This window comes from Narcine bancroftii, chromosome 7 (genome assembly GCF_036971445.1).
Source record: "Narcine bancroftii isolate sNarBan1 chromosome 7, sNarBan1.hap1, whole genome shotgun sequence".
In the NCBI taxonomy this organism is placed as follows: Eukaryota; Metazoa; Chordata; class Chondrichthyes; order Torpediniformes; family Narcinidae; genus Narcine; species Narcine bancroftii.
Window position 1 is genome coordinate 664,756 of NC_091475.1, and position 16,476 is coordinate 681,231.

Below are 16,476 nucleotides of genomic sequence, written 5' to 3' on the forward strand. Positions count from 1 at the left end.
AACCTGGAGCCGAAGAGGTTGTCTTGGATGCCTGGAGCTCAAGTTCATTGCTGTAATGGATGACAAACCATGTGGCCACAGAGATTAGTTAAACACACACAAACATGCTGCAGGAACTCAGTTGGTCTCACAGAGTCCATAGTCGGTAAAGGTACATTACTGAAGTTTCAGGCCTGAGCCCTTCGTCAAGGTACGAGCAAAGAACAGGAAAGCATCAAAATAAAGATTGAAGTACAGCTGGGAGAGGAGTCCAGATCAACAAAAGGTGTTAATTGCATATGATGAGGAGAGTTGATAATCGATTTTGGCCACAGAAGTTATGAATCTGTAGGAAGTGGTAGGATTCACAGACGCTTGATGGCTCTGACAGGGCTCTCTTTTACCTCTCTTTCCCCACTTGATAGTAGTGTTGGACTATTGGTGCCACTTTGTATGACTTTAAGGCAAATGAAAGCAAACAAATTTTCTGTTTTTGTGTTCATGACAATAAAAGAACCTTTAAGCTTGAATTTTGAACATCAACAATACCAAGCTATAATACATAAAAGGTAAAATAGAAGTATTTTGAGGCACTTCACAGATATATTAAATCAAGAAGATGCATTTGGCAAAATATAATCAATCATTGCTTGTTAAGGACTTTAAAATTATAATTGAGCAAAGAATGAAGCAAATATTCTCTTTTCAACAACTGGCATTCGTGGATACAGGTGTAAAGTGACTCAAATAAACCTGAGATATCCAAGAACTACTGTGTTAGTTGAATCTTTCACAGTATGTTTAGTTTCAAAGAGCCGTGAAAAACATTAATCCTTTTTCAACTGCACCACACATCAACTTTCCTTGAAGTTGCTCCATCTTTGCCGAGTAGCACAGCCAATTAGAAGGGTGCTTCGGGACATGCATAAATTACTTGATCAAAGCAGAATTTCCTAATCAGTAAATGAATGGGAGCAGGTACTGTGACCAGGTACTGCCTGTAGCACAAGCGTTTTCATGTCTAACAGATGTTACTGCAAATTATTTTACTCAAGTATTCAGGTGGCTGTTGTAAATATTGATTGTAAACATTGGTATCAGAATGTACCCATATATTTTGCACAATAAAGATACACAGGAATGCATCAATTTACTTTGCAAGCAAAAAATGCGATTTATTAATAGACAGCAATTACAGTTCGGATTTTAAAGATTTACTAATTATGCTGCTTTAGAAGCTAATTAAAGCATGTGGACAGAGTTCTTTTCTACGTTCCAGATACATGTCTTTAAAATGTAACTGGAGATCTTTAAGATCCAGACTGGTTAATGTGCTTCCAAATATGAAGAGACAGCTTTTGGCATTGGCCACGAGTTGTGGAACGATACAACGATGAAAAGAAACGGCAGGGAATTTCTCACATCAAAAAATTGCAACACCCCTGCAGGGAGGAGCACACTTCCGTGACTATGAGAAAGAGTGGAGAATCAAACACAGACAAAGGCAGGAAAACCATGGCATGGTTCTGACCAGGAAGCCCACAAGATAGCAGGAGGAAAGATTAAATTACACCCATTTAGAAAAAAAATTAAAGACCATCATTCAGTCGTTTCCAAATTTTGCATCTTAATGGAAATCTGTCAGTTTCAACCTCACTTTGATTCTCACATGGATTAAATTTACCAAAATAAAGTTGTTACTGCAATTGGAAAGAAAGGTCAGTTTTCTAAGTAACAAATATTTGTTCAACCTCCTTGCCACATGCAAACGGTTAATTGTTTCATTTATTGTTATTATACTTTTGTGGTGACCTCTGTCATCATTTGGTTTGTCCTTTAGGTGGTAGATGTCAAGGAGTTAGGAGGTGCCTTTGAAGAAGCACTTTGTAGCTGGTGTGCACCATTCAAATCATCTGCCATTTTTAAACTGTTAGAACCTACCCCACTCAACATAATTTTCATGTCACACAGCATTTTGAAGGTTATCCACAATCAAAATATTGCATCATCACAGCAAATGGCCATGTGGGCGAGCACTGGACAAATGGCCATGTGGGCGAGCAATGGACAAATGGCCTGTGGTGAGCACTGGACAAATGGCCATGTGGCGAGCACTGGACAAATGGCCATGTGGCGAGCACTGGACAAATGCGATAATAGCAGATGCATCTACAGCAAACAACACGGTGAGATTGAAGTTGCCTGATTTTCCCTTCAATCCACTTGCACCTGGCCATACCAAGCCACATTTTAATGGAACAAAGAACATTACTTCACAGTACAGTCTCTTCAGCCCATGATGTTAAACTGACCTATTTCAACTTGCACAACAATCTAATTTCTAATCTAATCTTTTTCTTTGGCTTGGCTTCGCGGACGAAGATTTATGGAGGGGGTAAAAAAGTCCACGTCAGCTGCAGGCTCGTTTGTGGCTGACCAGTCCGATGCGGGACAGGCAGACACGATTGCAGCGGTTGCAAGGGAAAATTGGTTGGTTGGGGTTGGGTGTTGGGTTTTTCCTCCTTTGCCTTTTGTCAGTGAGGTGGGCTCTGCGGTCTTCTTCAAAGGAGGCTGCTGCCCGCCAAACTGTGAGGCGCCAAGATGCACGGTTTGAGGCGTTATCAGCCCACTGGCGGTGGTCAATGTGGCAGGCACCAAGAGATTTCTTTAGGCAGTCCTTGTACCTTTTCTTTGGTGCACCTCTGTCACGGTGGCCAGTGGAGAGCTCGCCATATAATACGATCTTGGGAAGGCGATGGTCCTCCATTCTGGAGACGTGACCCATCCAGCGCAGCTGGATCTTCAGCAGCGTGGACTCGATGCTGTCGACCTCTGCCATCTCGAGTACCTCGACGTTAGGGGTGTGAGCGCTCCAATGGATGTTGAGGATGGAGCGGAGACAACGCTGGTGGAAGCGTTCTAGGAGCCGTAGGTGGTGCCGGTAGAGGACCCATGATTCGGAGCCGAACAGGAGTGTGGGTATGACAACGGCTCTGTATACGCTTATCTTTGTGAGGTTTTTCAGTTGGTTGTTTTTCCAGACTCTTTTGTGTAGTCTTCCAAAGGCGCTATTTGCCTTGGCGAGTCTGTTGTCTATCTCATTGTCGATTTGCATCTGATGAAATGGTGCAGCCGAGATAGGTAAACTGGTTGACCGTTTTGAGTTTTGTGTGCCCGATGGAGATGTGGGGGGGCTGGTAGTCATGGTGGGGAGCTGGCTGATGGAGGACCTCAGTTTTCTTCAGGCTGACTTCCAGGCCAAACATTTTGGCAGTTTCCGCAAAGCAGGACGTCAAGCGCTGAAGAGCTGGCTCTGAATGGGCAACTAAAGCGGCATCATCTGCAAAGAGTAGTTCACGGACAAGTTTCTCTTGTGTCTTGGTGTGAGCTTGCAGGCGCCTCAGATTGAAGAGACTGCCATCCGTGCGGTACCGGATGTAAACAGCGTCTAAGAGTCTTTTAAATGCCCTTATTGTACCAGTGTCCACTACCACTCCTGGCAAAACATTCCAGGCACCCACCAATCTATGTTTTAAAAACAAAACATCCCTGTCCTCCCCCTCCCTAAACAGATGTCCTTTCGTATTTTCTACAGTTACCCTGGGAAACAGGTACTGGCTGTACACCCTATCTATGCCTCTCATAATCTTGTAGACTTCTAAGATCCCTCTCATCTTCCTTCACTCCAAAGAGTAAAAGCTTGCATCATCAAACACATTCTCCAATCCAAGCAACATCCTGATAGATCCCCTCTGCATCTTCTCCAATAGCTACATTGAACATTCCAGCACAGTACAAGCCCCTTGGCTCACGATGTGGTGCCGCCCTAGAGAAACCTACTTGACAATCTAAACCTTCCCTTGCATCTATGTTCCTGTCTTCATCCTTTTAAATGACCTCATTCTATCAAACTCCTCCACCACCCCTGGGGATGCATTCGAAGCACCCACTATGAGTAAAATTAAAAATAAACAATTGGCCCTGACATCTCTCTTGAACCTTCCTCCCCTCGCCTCGTGCACGTGCCCTCTGGTGTGTTTTGTTACTCTTGCCCTCGGAAAAAGGTGCTGGGCATCCACCTTATCTGTATCTCTCGTAATTTGTTTGCTTTTCTACAGTTCCCAAATATCCCAAGAATTAAATATATCAATAGTGTATCCTATCTTAGTAGCAATAAGCAAATCATTCAGCAACTTTCTGGCTTTTAATCAGGTACAGGATTCAAGAGAGTTTGGAAGTATGTCAGGGACGATTCCATTCTTGAATGAAAAGAGACTTGAATGTAAACTTTCCTGAAGCAATGTCACAAATGAGAATGCCCTTCTCATTAGTATTCAACTCGAATTCTGTGGAATTTGCCCTTAAATATCAGTGGTGATGCTCTCCTTCCTGCCCTTCAGGCATGTTACCAGTGCATGCAGCTGGCACCTCACCAATTTTCATCAACTCTAACACAAGCACCAGTTTGTATTTCTTGTAAAACATACATCAATAATGATACACACTGCAAAGTCTTTTCCAAGGGTTTTTGTATTAACAGTTAATTTTTCAGAATGGCATTCTTTGAAAATAAGTCACATTAAATGGGAATATGATTTTGAATAAGGTTCTGTCGGTTGACAGAACCTTGTTGACACGTTCATCGAATATGCTCCCTCAGTGTTCTGTAAATATAAGCTATAAAGCTGGTATTCTAGGCAGAGAAGCACACAGTACTATCCAAATTTAATGTCATTGGTCCTTCCCGAATTCTGCAGCCCTGGCTTCTTATCTCCAACACAATCCCTGGTCATGTGGAGAAGAAATGTAAGCATAATACTTGGTCTAAATACTGGTGAACAGAGCAAGCGCTGGAGGACAAAAAGACTGTGATGCCATTAACAGACCCAACTTTATTTTGAACTTTTCATCTCTCATAACAGCTGGGTGATTCCCATCCAATTTATTAATCTGGCATTTAAAATATGACCATAAAAATGACCAAAATGTTCCAAAACAAATTTGGTTCACTGATGTCCCATTGGGTGAGAGAGTTGCATCCTTTGAACAGTTGGGCTATATGTGACCCCAGACATTCATCAATGCAAATGATTCTCAAGTTCACTGAAATTTAGTTGAGTCAAAACCACTATAAAAGTAAAACCAGATGTAACATCGAACGTTGAGTTTATCAAAAAATTTGAATACAACAGAGCCATCTCGCCACAAACGCCTTTGCAAAGTCTTCCTCTCTGGAACCTGATATGGAAATTGGGAACACTAATCCATAGACTAGTAATGAAACAGAGTATCAGTGTCATATTCAGAGTTATTCCTTTTGGCTAATAACCCAGAATCCTCCACTATCACAAGGGATGGCCCTTTCCACCAGCAGAACAGACCCACTAGGGTGAGAGGAATGTGGTAACACTCACGGAACAGTTGAACTGATCACCCTCATTGTGGACCTTCCATCTCAGAAAATCTCAAGACCAGATTAAGCAAGAGTCACACATCTACCTTCATCGGAGGAGTTATCTAAATGAAAAAGAAAATGACATATTTTGTGAAATTAGGTATTGATTTGCCGTAAGCATGTTTCTTATAGTGAATATCAATGGCATCTACATTGTCTTCTTTATGCTGGGGGACATCAATCTATTCATACCTTTCAAGCTGTTTCTCATAAAATTGCTCATATTGTCTTCCAAAAACCTTTCAAAAAAATCGGATTACATTTTTAAAAATCGATGATGGAAATTTTTAATAATGAAAATATGGGCAAAAAAAATTGGCCATATTTATATCACAACTGAGTTGCTATTTCATGCTGCTGTAATATTTTGACTTGGAGGCATTAGTTTCTTCAATAAGTTTGCATCTCTCGGACCTGGTTGCAATGTCACCTCATGGTCTTTAAGATTAAGACGGCATCGTTTGCAAGAGAGTCCCAAAATCCAACAGTGTCCTGTGTCATTTGTGGTGCAGGTTGCAGACGTCTGAGCAAGCTTTTGGCCTATTTTAGATTAAAACCTGTGATGCTGAATTCTGGGGCAGGAAGGAGAAAAGATTGTCACCAGCCTTTGCATATTAGTCATGCACTTACCAGACATTTACACAATAGCAGCATTTTGATCATTCAAAGTTCAGATTTATTACCAGAATACACACATGACATCACATACAACCTTGAGATTCATTGTCCTGCAGGCCAGGCCAGGCAGAATTTCTACTTGGTGGTAATACAAAAAAATGCACTCAAGAAAAGGTATGTATACCTATTATCTTGTCAATAATTATTGCATTTAAATTTTAAATTTTATTTGCACCATTGTAAAAGCTGATTCCAGCCATTTAAACCTGTGTTGCCCCCTTGCACCCAAATTAACCTAGAACCCCATACCTTTTGGAGGATGGAAGGAAATCAGAGCGTCCAGAAGAAAGCCGTGCAGACACAGGGAGAACGTACAAACTCCTTACAGACAGCATGGGATTCAAACCTGGCTTACGGGCATTGTCATCATGTCACACTATGAATTAATAAGCATTTGCATTACATATCTCCAGTTAATGAGCACCTGTGCTGCACCATGAACAGAATATGTTTCTTCTGATCAGGTTCTGTTCTTAGTTGCAGAGCAGACTGTCTCTGAGCAGTGAATTTTCTGGATAGTTAGACAATGAAAAGTTAAACAAATGAAGAATGAATGAATAAATCTATATTTCATCTGAAGAAGTATGAAATAATGTACAATGTAGGAAAATACCTATTCACATATTTCTTTTGTATCCTGTCATTTAGTTAAATCTAAAAATGGTGCTTCCGTTTTAAATAGTAGAAGCTGCCCAGAGGCTAATGCTAGCAAGAGCAGCAAAGGACTCCACAATTCAAAGTTAGAATTGGAAAAATAGCTATTCCTCATCAGTGTTTGTTAAGGAAACAAGTAAGTTTTTATATAATTGGCACTAATTCTGTTATTTTTTTTCTTAGTCGATTATGATAAGCTTGTGCTTTTTTTTCTTTTCAATTTACCAGTTATCACACTGGACTCATTATCCATGTTTTCCCTTAAAGAATGGCCATTTAAGAGTGGTATAAAAATAGTTTCAGCACTTCTGGAATCGATACCAATGAGAAACAATAATTGTGTAGGAGTTGGTGGATTATATCTTTATCCTAACCACACAGTCAACAGTAAGGCAGAACTGATCACCCACCATTAGTGGACCCTGGTCTGAGAGCCAGCCTATCTCCATGTTCTGACATAGAAAAGCAATCAAACTTGTCAAATTAACATCAATATTGTCAAGGTAAAACCTTTCGATGAGATGAGCTATTTAGCTATTTCAGCAAAATGCTGTACGCAGTTAACTCTAATGTAACCATTAAAGTTACTTGCACAGTGAAGTGGAGATGTATCTTCGGCAATTCAGCCCACAAAGTCATTTTTGAAATTCAGTCACTTCTGTTTTGCAGGAAATGCAGCAGCTAATTTGCACAATCTCCAAAAAACAATTAAGTTATCATGATGGGTTCATGACCTTGAATTTCAATTGATTTTTTTCAGGACTTCATCTCTGAAAATTGCCTTAATTACAACCATTTCCAGGTTGGATTACACCATCCTGGAACTTCAGGTAGATGCTTTTAGTCAAAATCATGTATAGAAAACATCCCTCCACATCACTGACAACCTAACACAGTTAAGTCCCTTTCGATTTTTTTTAAACCTTCACCAACCTCCACCACCACCCTCCTCAAAACCCAGGTTCCAATCTCCTGCCACTTTTGACTCCCACCAATGATAGACCCTGACCACATCCTCTATCCTACCATGATCAGACTCATAATCACTAGCTCTCCCCTCCACAGTTTGCCAACAGTCCCACACTTGCCTCATTTTCATTTGTAAAACTAACATATTTTCTCCTAGATACTGCTATACAAATGAATTTTTGGTGTTCTCTTTGTATAATTGAAACATTTTTGTCAGAGTTTAAGCAGAATCTAATCTTGACACTAAATCAAGTGATAGCACCTACAAGAGCAGTATCTCCTCAATAATCACTGGTCTATCAGTCGAGATTTGGACTCAGCACCTAGATTTGAACTTGAACCCACAACCTACTGTTGTCCTCTCTTTTCTGAAATTAACCAATAAGTGGAATTTGAAGTCACATGACTAACAGATTCACTTTTATGAAAATGTTTGATTAAATTGGCATTTTTGGTCCCTCATAATGTACATTTGTTTGTCCTATCCAAATGGAGCTGATGTTTCCTCAGAAGCTTCAGGTGTGAAAGTGGACCTGAGTTTACTTGACAAATAGATGCAAATACGGTTAAAAATTTCACCATTCTTTATCATTGCTTTGCAAAGCATTATAAATCTGTTACAGCAAGAAGCCCTGCCACAAGGAAGTCTACCACATAGCTCACAAGTTGCATATTTATACAAATAAGCTTCTTGTTTTCCAAAACATTCGAACAGACTTTTACAATCCCTTTTCCATGTAAGAACATGTTTCTTAGGACTCGTTACACCAGGTTGTATCCTTTACCCAATAGTCAATAGTCTTTGACTGTTTTTGTCAAATTAAGAGTTGTTCTTCACAATCAGTATTAGCCTTGCTGAATCATAAACATTCACAATGGAATGTGTTCTGCTTCTCTACTTTTGCCAACATTTTAAGACCACATTCCCACCAGATCCCATTTAAATACAAATTACATCAAATTTTATACTATTTTCCATATTTTTGAGCATTCTATATATTCTGCATACATTGAGAGTAGCTGATAAGATCCAGGAAAAGTAGGGAACTAGGTCAAGTGAAAAGTCAAACACACAGTAAAAGCCCTGCTTATCATTTAGATCTATACAATTACTGTTGTACATTGTACACTCTGAGTGAAAAAAGCACCATCCTAATTGGTGCATATGTTATTAGAGACCTAAAATAGATTTTCACATTTAAGGGCTTTCTACAATTGGTTCAAGTTGCAAAAGTCTACAGGCAATAGTTTCTCAGAGGTCGGTGTATAGTACTTCAACCTTTTGACTTCAAAGCTTCCGCATAAATGATTTTCTCCTGGACTTGTATGTCTTTTGGAATCCTCTAGAATCATGCATGTTTTGGAGAATGAGAAAAGATCAACAGAGGAGGACTAGTTGGTGGAAAAAAATGTAGGAAAGCGCTGTCAGGAAGAGTTGCATTACTACCCTTAGTCTTCTTCTGGCCCATCAAAGTCCTGATCTGAGTCCACTGCAGAAAAACAACTGAACAACCTCACAATACAATGAGTTGGAGTCAGATGTGATCTGCAACAAATATGTGCCAGACACTTCATCAGTAACAGAACCAAACGTTTTCTGATGTGGGGGCTGCAATCCAGTCTCAGCATTATTTCTGTGGTTATAGCTTTCATCCACTAAAGTTGATTTCATCAACTTTAATTCTTTCATTCCTACCAGTGATCATGTACTCAGTGGTAAGGGTCCTTAACATTGTGACCAACACCATTCTTTCATGGCTGAGTGCACAGATCTGCCTGTCTTTCCTTCTCTGTCTAGCTCCTGTGTCTTTGCAATCTACTGCTACAAGTGAGATGAAAGATTTTCCATGAAGAGTAGAACATAGAACACTTCAGCAGAGAACAGGCCCTTCAGCCCTTGATGTTGCGCTGACCCATATATTCCTTAAAAAATGTACTAAACCTACCCTACCCTGTAACCCTCTATTTTTCTTTCATGGGCAATATGGTTTGGTGATGGGGCTACTGTGATCATCTGGCAGCCCCAAGGATGATGTGAGATAATAAGTATGAGTGTGTGAGAATGCTAAATATAGGAGGTGAAGCAGATATTGATATTACACTGATGGAAATTACTTGTGCAGTGCAGTGGTTATTGAATATGATCTTGGACACGAAACTCGAAGTCTATTGACATAAATGAAGCCAAATTGCAGATTCTATATAAAAAATCTCGTGTTACTAAAAATGAACTACTAAGTAATTTCTTTCCTTTTCCTATTCTCCACCTAAAAATCTAATATAATCCCAAAAATCAATGGTCTCTAAGCACTCCCAATAGTAAATCATTCTCCTCTCAAAATTCAACTCACTTCTTTTGCAATTATAGGACATTTCTTTAAGTATTTAGATTGAGTTAACAAGTACCGATACTGGGTACTAATAAGTGTTGTTTAGTGCTGACCGGAGCAAACAATAAGGAGAAACAATTTGATTGACTGGGTCTGAGATAATTCCACATCATGATCCCAATGCCTGATGTTGGGGGATATCCCATTATTGCTCTTTGTACACATTCATCTTCCCTAAAAATCTCCAGAGGCAGTAAATCTCCCACTCATATCCCACCTTAAGTAATCCCTTACTAACCACAGAGCATCTAGAGCATAAGGATTACTTAAAGTGGGATGTGAGTGGGAGAAAAAAAAGGTTGGGAACCACTGCTCTAGGTGAACCATCTTAAAAAAAAGAATAAATTAAAAGCCAAGGTTATTATGGGAAGCATATCTGAAAATTCTGCACATCCTCTACGAGCCATGGTGGATAATGAATTCTTGCTCAGATTATAGGTTAGAGGTGCATTGCCAAATTGCAATAAAAAGTAAGGCAAAGATTTGATAGAAATATAGGGCGATTCTTTAGGGGCATTTTCTGGACAGCTTGTAATATTAATTGCATTCTCCAAATGGCCCTCAAAGTCTGAAATTTTAGAATCAAATTATTTTGTTGCTTGAGCTAAATATGCATATATTGTTAACCAGGTTTACGTTCATAGATGCAGCTATGTGTTTTGAAATATGGAATATTATTACATCTTCCAGGTAAATTTTGATTTGAGGGTGTGACATATTAGGGTTAGGGTTAGGATTAAGGGGTGAAGAGTGGGCTGATGTTGCCAGATAGCCCAAGGCTAACCTAGGCATTCAGCTTGCACTGGACAGAATCAGCATGGAGGTATAATTAATATGTTGTTGAAGGAATATTTATCATCAGATACTGGTATCTAAACCACATACATTACACTGGACAACAAAAATTTTGCTTCCTGAACAATTTTGGAGTTTTTTATGGCTTTTGGGTTGCTGATCACCAAAATCACCTTAAAATTTTCATATTACATACCGTGTTTTTTAGATATTACCTATTTTGGTGATTTCCAGTCATATTTTTAACATGCTTCAAGCAAACAAAACCATGAAGTGCAACACTTCATTGAAAATTCACTCTCTGCATTCGCACTTGGACGTCTTCCCTGCTGATCTTGGGGCAGTCGGTGACGAACACGGTGAAAGGTTTCACCAGGACATTGTGACCATGGAAAACCAGTATCGGGGCAACTGGAATCCATCAATGTTGGACACTGACATGAGAGGCATCAGATGCTGAGTACAAATGAAAGTCAGCATCAAAACATTTTTTTGGGTCAATTGAACTAACACAATGTGTCAGCGTCATTATGCAATGAAACACACTAGATTCAATATGTTAGTTTAACGTTTCTCCAACTTCCTATGTGATACAGCAAATCTGATATTATCTTTGTGTTCAGCTTGATGTAATCCCCAATTTGTTTTTCAGGAAGCAAACCTTTTGAAAAAAATTGTTGTCCAGTGTAATCAGTCTTCACTAACTTCTTAACCAGTCTCTAATACTAATTCTGCACCTCACAATCACAACCATTATCCTGCCAGGATTTACAGAAGATACTTTACCTTCTGCACATTTCATTGGATCACACTGAAAGAAAGCCTTGTGCACACATTTTAATAATCTGGATGACTAAGTCAGGAATACATTAAAAAGAGAAACTGGCAGAAATACAGGCAGTGAAGTAAGGGTGATGTAACGGGTAGATCACCTGCTCACAACAGTGACCCCATCTGGATCATATACATTCTCCCTGTGATGACTTGGTAGGTTCCAGGTCCTCTTGTTTCCTCCCACATTCCAAAGATGTGCAGGTTGATTGGCAACTGTAAATTGATCCTAGTGTATAGGTGAATGGCAGAATTTGGGATGAATAAGGAGAATCTGTATGTAAATGGTGGACTGGGACTTGGTGCCTGAATGTCCTGCATTCATTCTTTATGAGTGTGACATAGCCACACAGAGTATTTTAATATATTTGATTTTATTATAAAATATATTTTTTGAAATCAAAAAAACTCAGAAAAATTACTTGATACATCTTGCAACAAAATATTGAATTATACTAGTGATGTCACATCAGTTCTTATTTCAATGAAAAATGACAACTCATCAATCAATTGTTGAGTAGTGATTTTATTGTGAATGTTTGTATTTTGCGTCCCCTAGGATTCTGCAATAAATTCCAGCTTTCTCTTGGCTTGAACTGACCCTCCAACTCATTTGTTCATTGAAATGGATATTGGTTCAAGGGCAAGGAATCTGCAAGAAGACATCTACCAACAATTAGTAGCAGAGAGCAATAGATTGTCCTCAGTCAGTGTCCAATACCCAAAATGATCCATCCTCTAAGCAACATGAGGAAGGATCAAGGAGTTGGGGGAGAGGGGGTGGGGGGGAATCAACACATGTGTGTCTGGTCAGGAGATCTAATTAATCTGTGCAAGTATTAATACAGACAATCTCACAGGTAATGGCACGTCAATGAAAAGATTGGGGTCATGGCAACAGCTAGTTCTTACAAGCCTGGTTGAAAATGAATTCTCAGCTGCCTGGGTCTTCCGAAAGGATATATGTGGTCATGGTGTTCTGTTAAACAGCTGTGTAAATTCACAGCTGCTGGAATGGGACAACTATCAGGTTCTCCATCCCAATCCCAGTTGAGTGTATTACATTTTTTTAAAGTGAAGCATTCACAGATTTACAAAGTGCCACAGTGTTTGGACTTGGATAGTGATGGAAGCCAGAAACTTTAATCCTATTTCATGGCTCTGATTTATTTGGCCAGATAAGTCAGAAAAAAAAACACATGTGTGCACTTCTTTAATTTTTTTTAACTGAAGGAAACAAAGCTGTGCTGGAACTGGTTGTGAAGTTTAATTTGATGCTGGGAACAGAAATGGATTGAACTTAAATGAAATGCAAATGAAAAAAAATTCCCTGAGTCTGGTGTCAGAGCCCAAGGGCGAGGAACATTACTTCAGTGAAAACTGATCCCAGCCTCTCTAATGAAGACCACGTTGGAGGCTGAAGTAAAGCCATAGAGCTTGGAGATGGAAGACAGAACAAAGGGACTCTGAACAGTTCACATACATAACAAGTAGGTGAAGTCAGTACACCCCTGGCACATTTTCTGTGATAAATAATGATGCAACGTTTTACTGAGTTTATTGAGTATAAATCGACAGCAGCTGGAGAATGTCAAGCCTATGGGAGATTGGAGTAATCTGTCCATCTGGACCTTCCAGTGCCTTGGATTCTCTCTGCTGTTCATGATATGGTGCTTGTTGTTGGAAAGTGGGTTGATATGGCTGACAAGTCATTTCACTATCAGAAAGAACTATGATGCCCCATCCGTAAAATTGTCTCAGGATCATTGTTTGTTAATAGATAATGAAGGAATGAATGGCTAAAACCCATTATATAATGTTAGAGAGCAAATGTAGATGAATACAATGAAACTGGCAAAACAATCAATTTTCATACTGGAGTCACCATGACATCTGCTTATACTGTCATCTGTTACACTGTACATTAGAACTAATGTTGAGTCATGGTGGACAATCATTTCAAGGGTTTGAAACAACAATCCAGTGAATACAAGTTCAAATTTCACTATTTCAATTTGAGAATTTGGATTCAGCTATAAAGGTCTGGAAGTTATTTTTCTGATACAATTAAGAGTCCAGAAGGTTGTTGTAATGTAATACAACGTGAATAACACAAGGTATTTTCCGAGAAAATATAATAGAAGTTGAATAAGTGTGAATTTATCAGAAGATAGGAAAAGGAAAAAAATAGATAATAAAAAATATACAAGTTGCAATTGGATACAATGTATGAATTATATATCATCTCAAACTGTTGAATTCAATCACTGGAATTTTACCCAAATGTAATAAAAGTTCACAGACCCCAAAATGTAAACTCACTATCTGTCCACACACACGCTGAGTATTTCCAGCATGTTTGGCTTTAGTTTGGATTTCCAGCACCTGTATCATTTTGATGTATGCTATTTCTCATTGTCCTGTCATGTTGATGATGGACTAATTTCTTGAACTGGTTCATTCTCTGTGGAGATCAGTTTTACATAAACGAGTGTCTTGCTGTACCACTTCAGTGGTAAATTAAGTCAACCACAATGGAATCACATGTAGACTAGAGCAGGTAAGGATGGAAAATGATTTTCCCTAAAAGATATTCGTAAACCATCCCACAGAATAACTACTGTGATACAGCACAAGTTACATTGTCAGGGCCGAATTAAGGCCAACTGATGCCCTAAGTGCAGCCCAACAATGGTTCCCCCTCAACAATTCCATTGTCTAACTGACAAGACTCGATAAGAGCTGAATGTGAAATAATAGATTAAAAATTCAATTTTCTTCCTATATATATGTTTTTTTTCCACTTATTGTGGGGGCCTTTTTTGTGGGGCCCTAGTTCAGCTGCACCATGTTAAATCTGGCACTGGAAAAAAAACTCTTGTGATGTCCCTTCCCTTGGTACCCTATGCAGCTGCTTATTTTGCTTCATGGTTAATCCAGGCCTGTACACTGTCAGTCACAACTTGGTGAGTCAGGCATGAAAATTAGTGGTGTTGTTGATTGTACAGAAGACAGGTTCCTGCGACAGGTTAATAATAAATTAATTGGTAAGCTAGGCAAAGCAATGGTTATATGGAATTATTCTTGTAATGTGTGAGATGATGCACTCGTAGGGAGAACTAATGATGGTAGAAAATACACAATGAATGTTAAGGCTGAGAGTCTTAAAGAACAGAAAGATCTTGTGGCACATGTCCGATCCCTGAAGATGAGAGCACAGGGAGATAAGATGGTGAAGAAGAAGAAGAAGAAGGGAAACTTGTCTTCATTATCCGTGGTATAGAATATAAAAAACAGCGAGGTTATTAAACAACTCTATAAAACATTAGCAGGAGCGTTGTGCAATACACAAAAGTGCTTTAGAATCTTAGCAGGTCGCAAAGATATATATCCAACATTTTGGACCTGAGCCCTTCACCAAGACAAGAGCAGAAAGCAGACAAGCATCTAAATAAAAAGTGGGGGAAGGAGCAGGAAGAGGGCACAGGCCAACAGGCAAGAGGTCATAGGCGGGAGGGCAGTAAAGAAAAAAGCTGGTGATGGGGGAAGAGGCCACTCTCTGAACAGAGAAGGAAGGATGGGGAGCTGAAGGGAGTGTGTTTATGAGATAAACTGGAGAAGTTGGTCTTAATACCATCTAATTGGAAAATATTAGGTTCCTCCAATTTCTAGGTGGCCTCCGTTTGACAGTGCACAAGGCCATAGACAGACAAGTTGGCATGGGAATGGAGTGTGGAACTGAAATGGTTGGTCGCTGGGAGGTCTCTATTATTGTAGCAGTCAGAGCAAAGGTGATCAATGAAACGATCTCCCTGACTGGGTCCAATCTCTTCGATGTAGAGGAGATAACAATGGGATTTCCAAATGCAGTAGATGGCCCCTGCAGATTCACAAGTGAAGTGTTGCTTCATTTGGATGGACTCAGGCCCAAAACATGGTTATACATCTTTACTTCATGCTTGGTGACCTGCTGAGTTTCTCCAACATTTGTGTGTACTGTACTGCAATTACAGTGTCTGCAGACTTTCCTGCTTGGCTGGAGTGCGGTGTTTAGTTCACGCTATGTTCTGGACAGTCAATCAGGATGTTGCCTTTGTTGGTGTGACTATAAATATTGTTTGTTTTCTTTGAGTGGAGAAAGCTAAGGAGGAACCTGATAGAGGAATACAAAATTATAAGGTAGATAGGAAGAAACTTTCCTCTATTACAGATGAGTCTAAAACCATAGAGCACAGATTTAGGGAAAAGGGGAAGAAGCTGAGAAGGGATCTGAGGAAGAAAAATTGTTTCATCCTGAGAATGTATAAAAATGGCATCAGATTCAAATTCAACTGGTGCAATTGCTTTATTATTTCTAAGAAATTACCATAATTACTATAATAATTGTTCTTATTTTATTAGTAATAAACCTGCTTGAATTTCAAAATTAGCAAAACAGGATCAGATGTAAAGTAGTGGAAGGGAAATGAAGTCAGAAAATGGCCAAGTTGAAACATGAAACTCGTGATCATTAACCAAATAATATGCTCTGTATTATGTTAACCAATCCCTGAGCTTTTAAGATATGCCTTCACTGAAACTATTGCAGTCACATCATGCATTTCAAGGCAAAATTCATTCTTTTGAGATCATTTTTTGGAACAGAAGCTGTATGTCAAGATTACCTATTATCTAGTTTGTGGATTCAATCATATTCCATGGAAAGTGTAAGAGGATTTAAAGTCC

General features: G+C 39.3%; 1 long non-coding RNA gene across 3 annotated transcripts in view; it reads right to left on the reverse strand.

Moving 5' to 3' along the window:
- The window catches only part of LOC138739742 (uncharacterized), a 163,611-nt gene that overhangs the window by 105,421 nt on the left and 41,714 nt on the right, over positions 1 to 16,476 (reverse strand). For all 3 annotated transcript variants that reach the window (XR_011342381.1, XR_011342382.1, XR_011342380.1), the window contains exon 3: positions 5,394 to 5,496. This is a non-coding gene — a long non-coding RNA (uncharacterized lncRNA). The remainder of the gene's footprint in view (positions 1 to 5,393; positions 5,497 to 16,476) is intronic.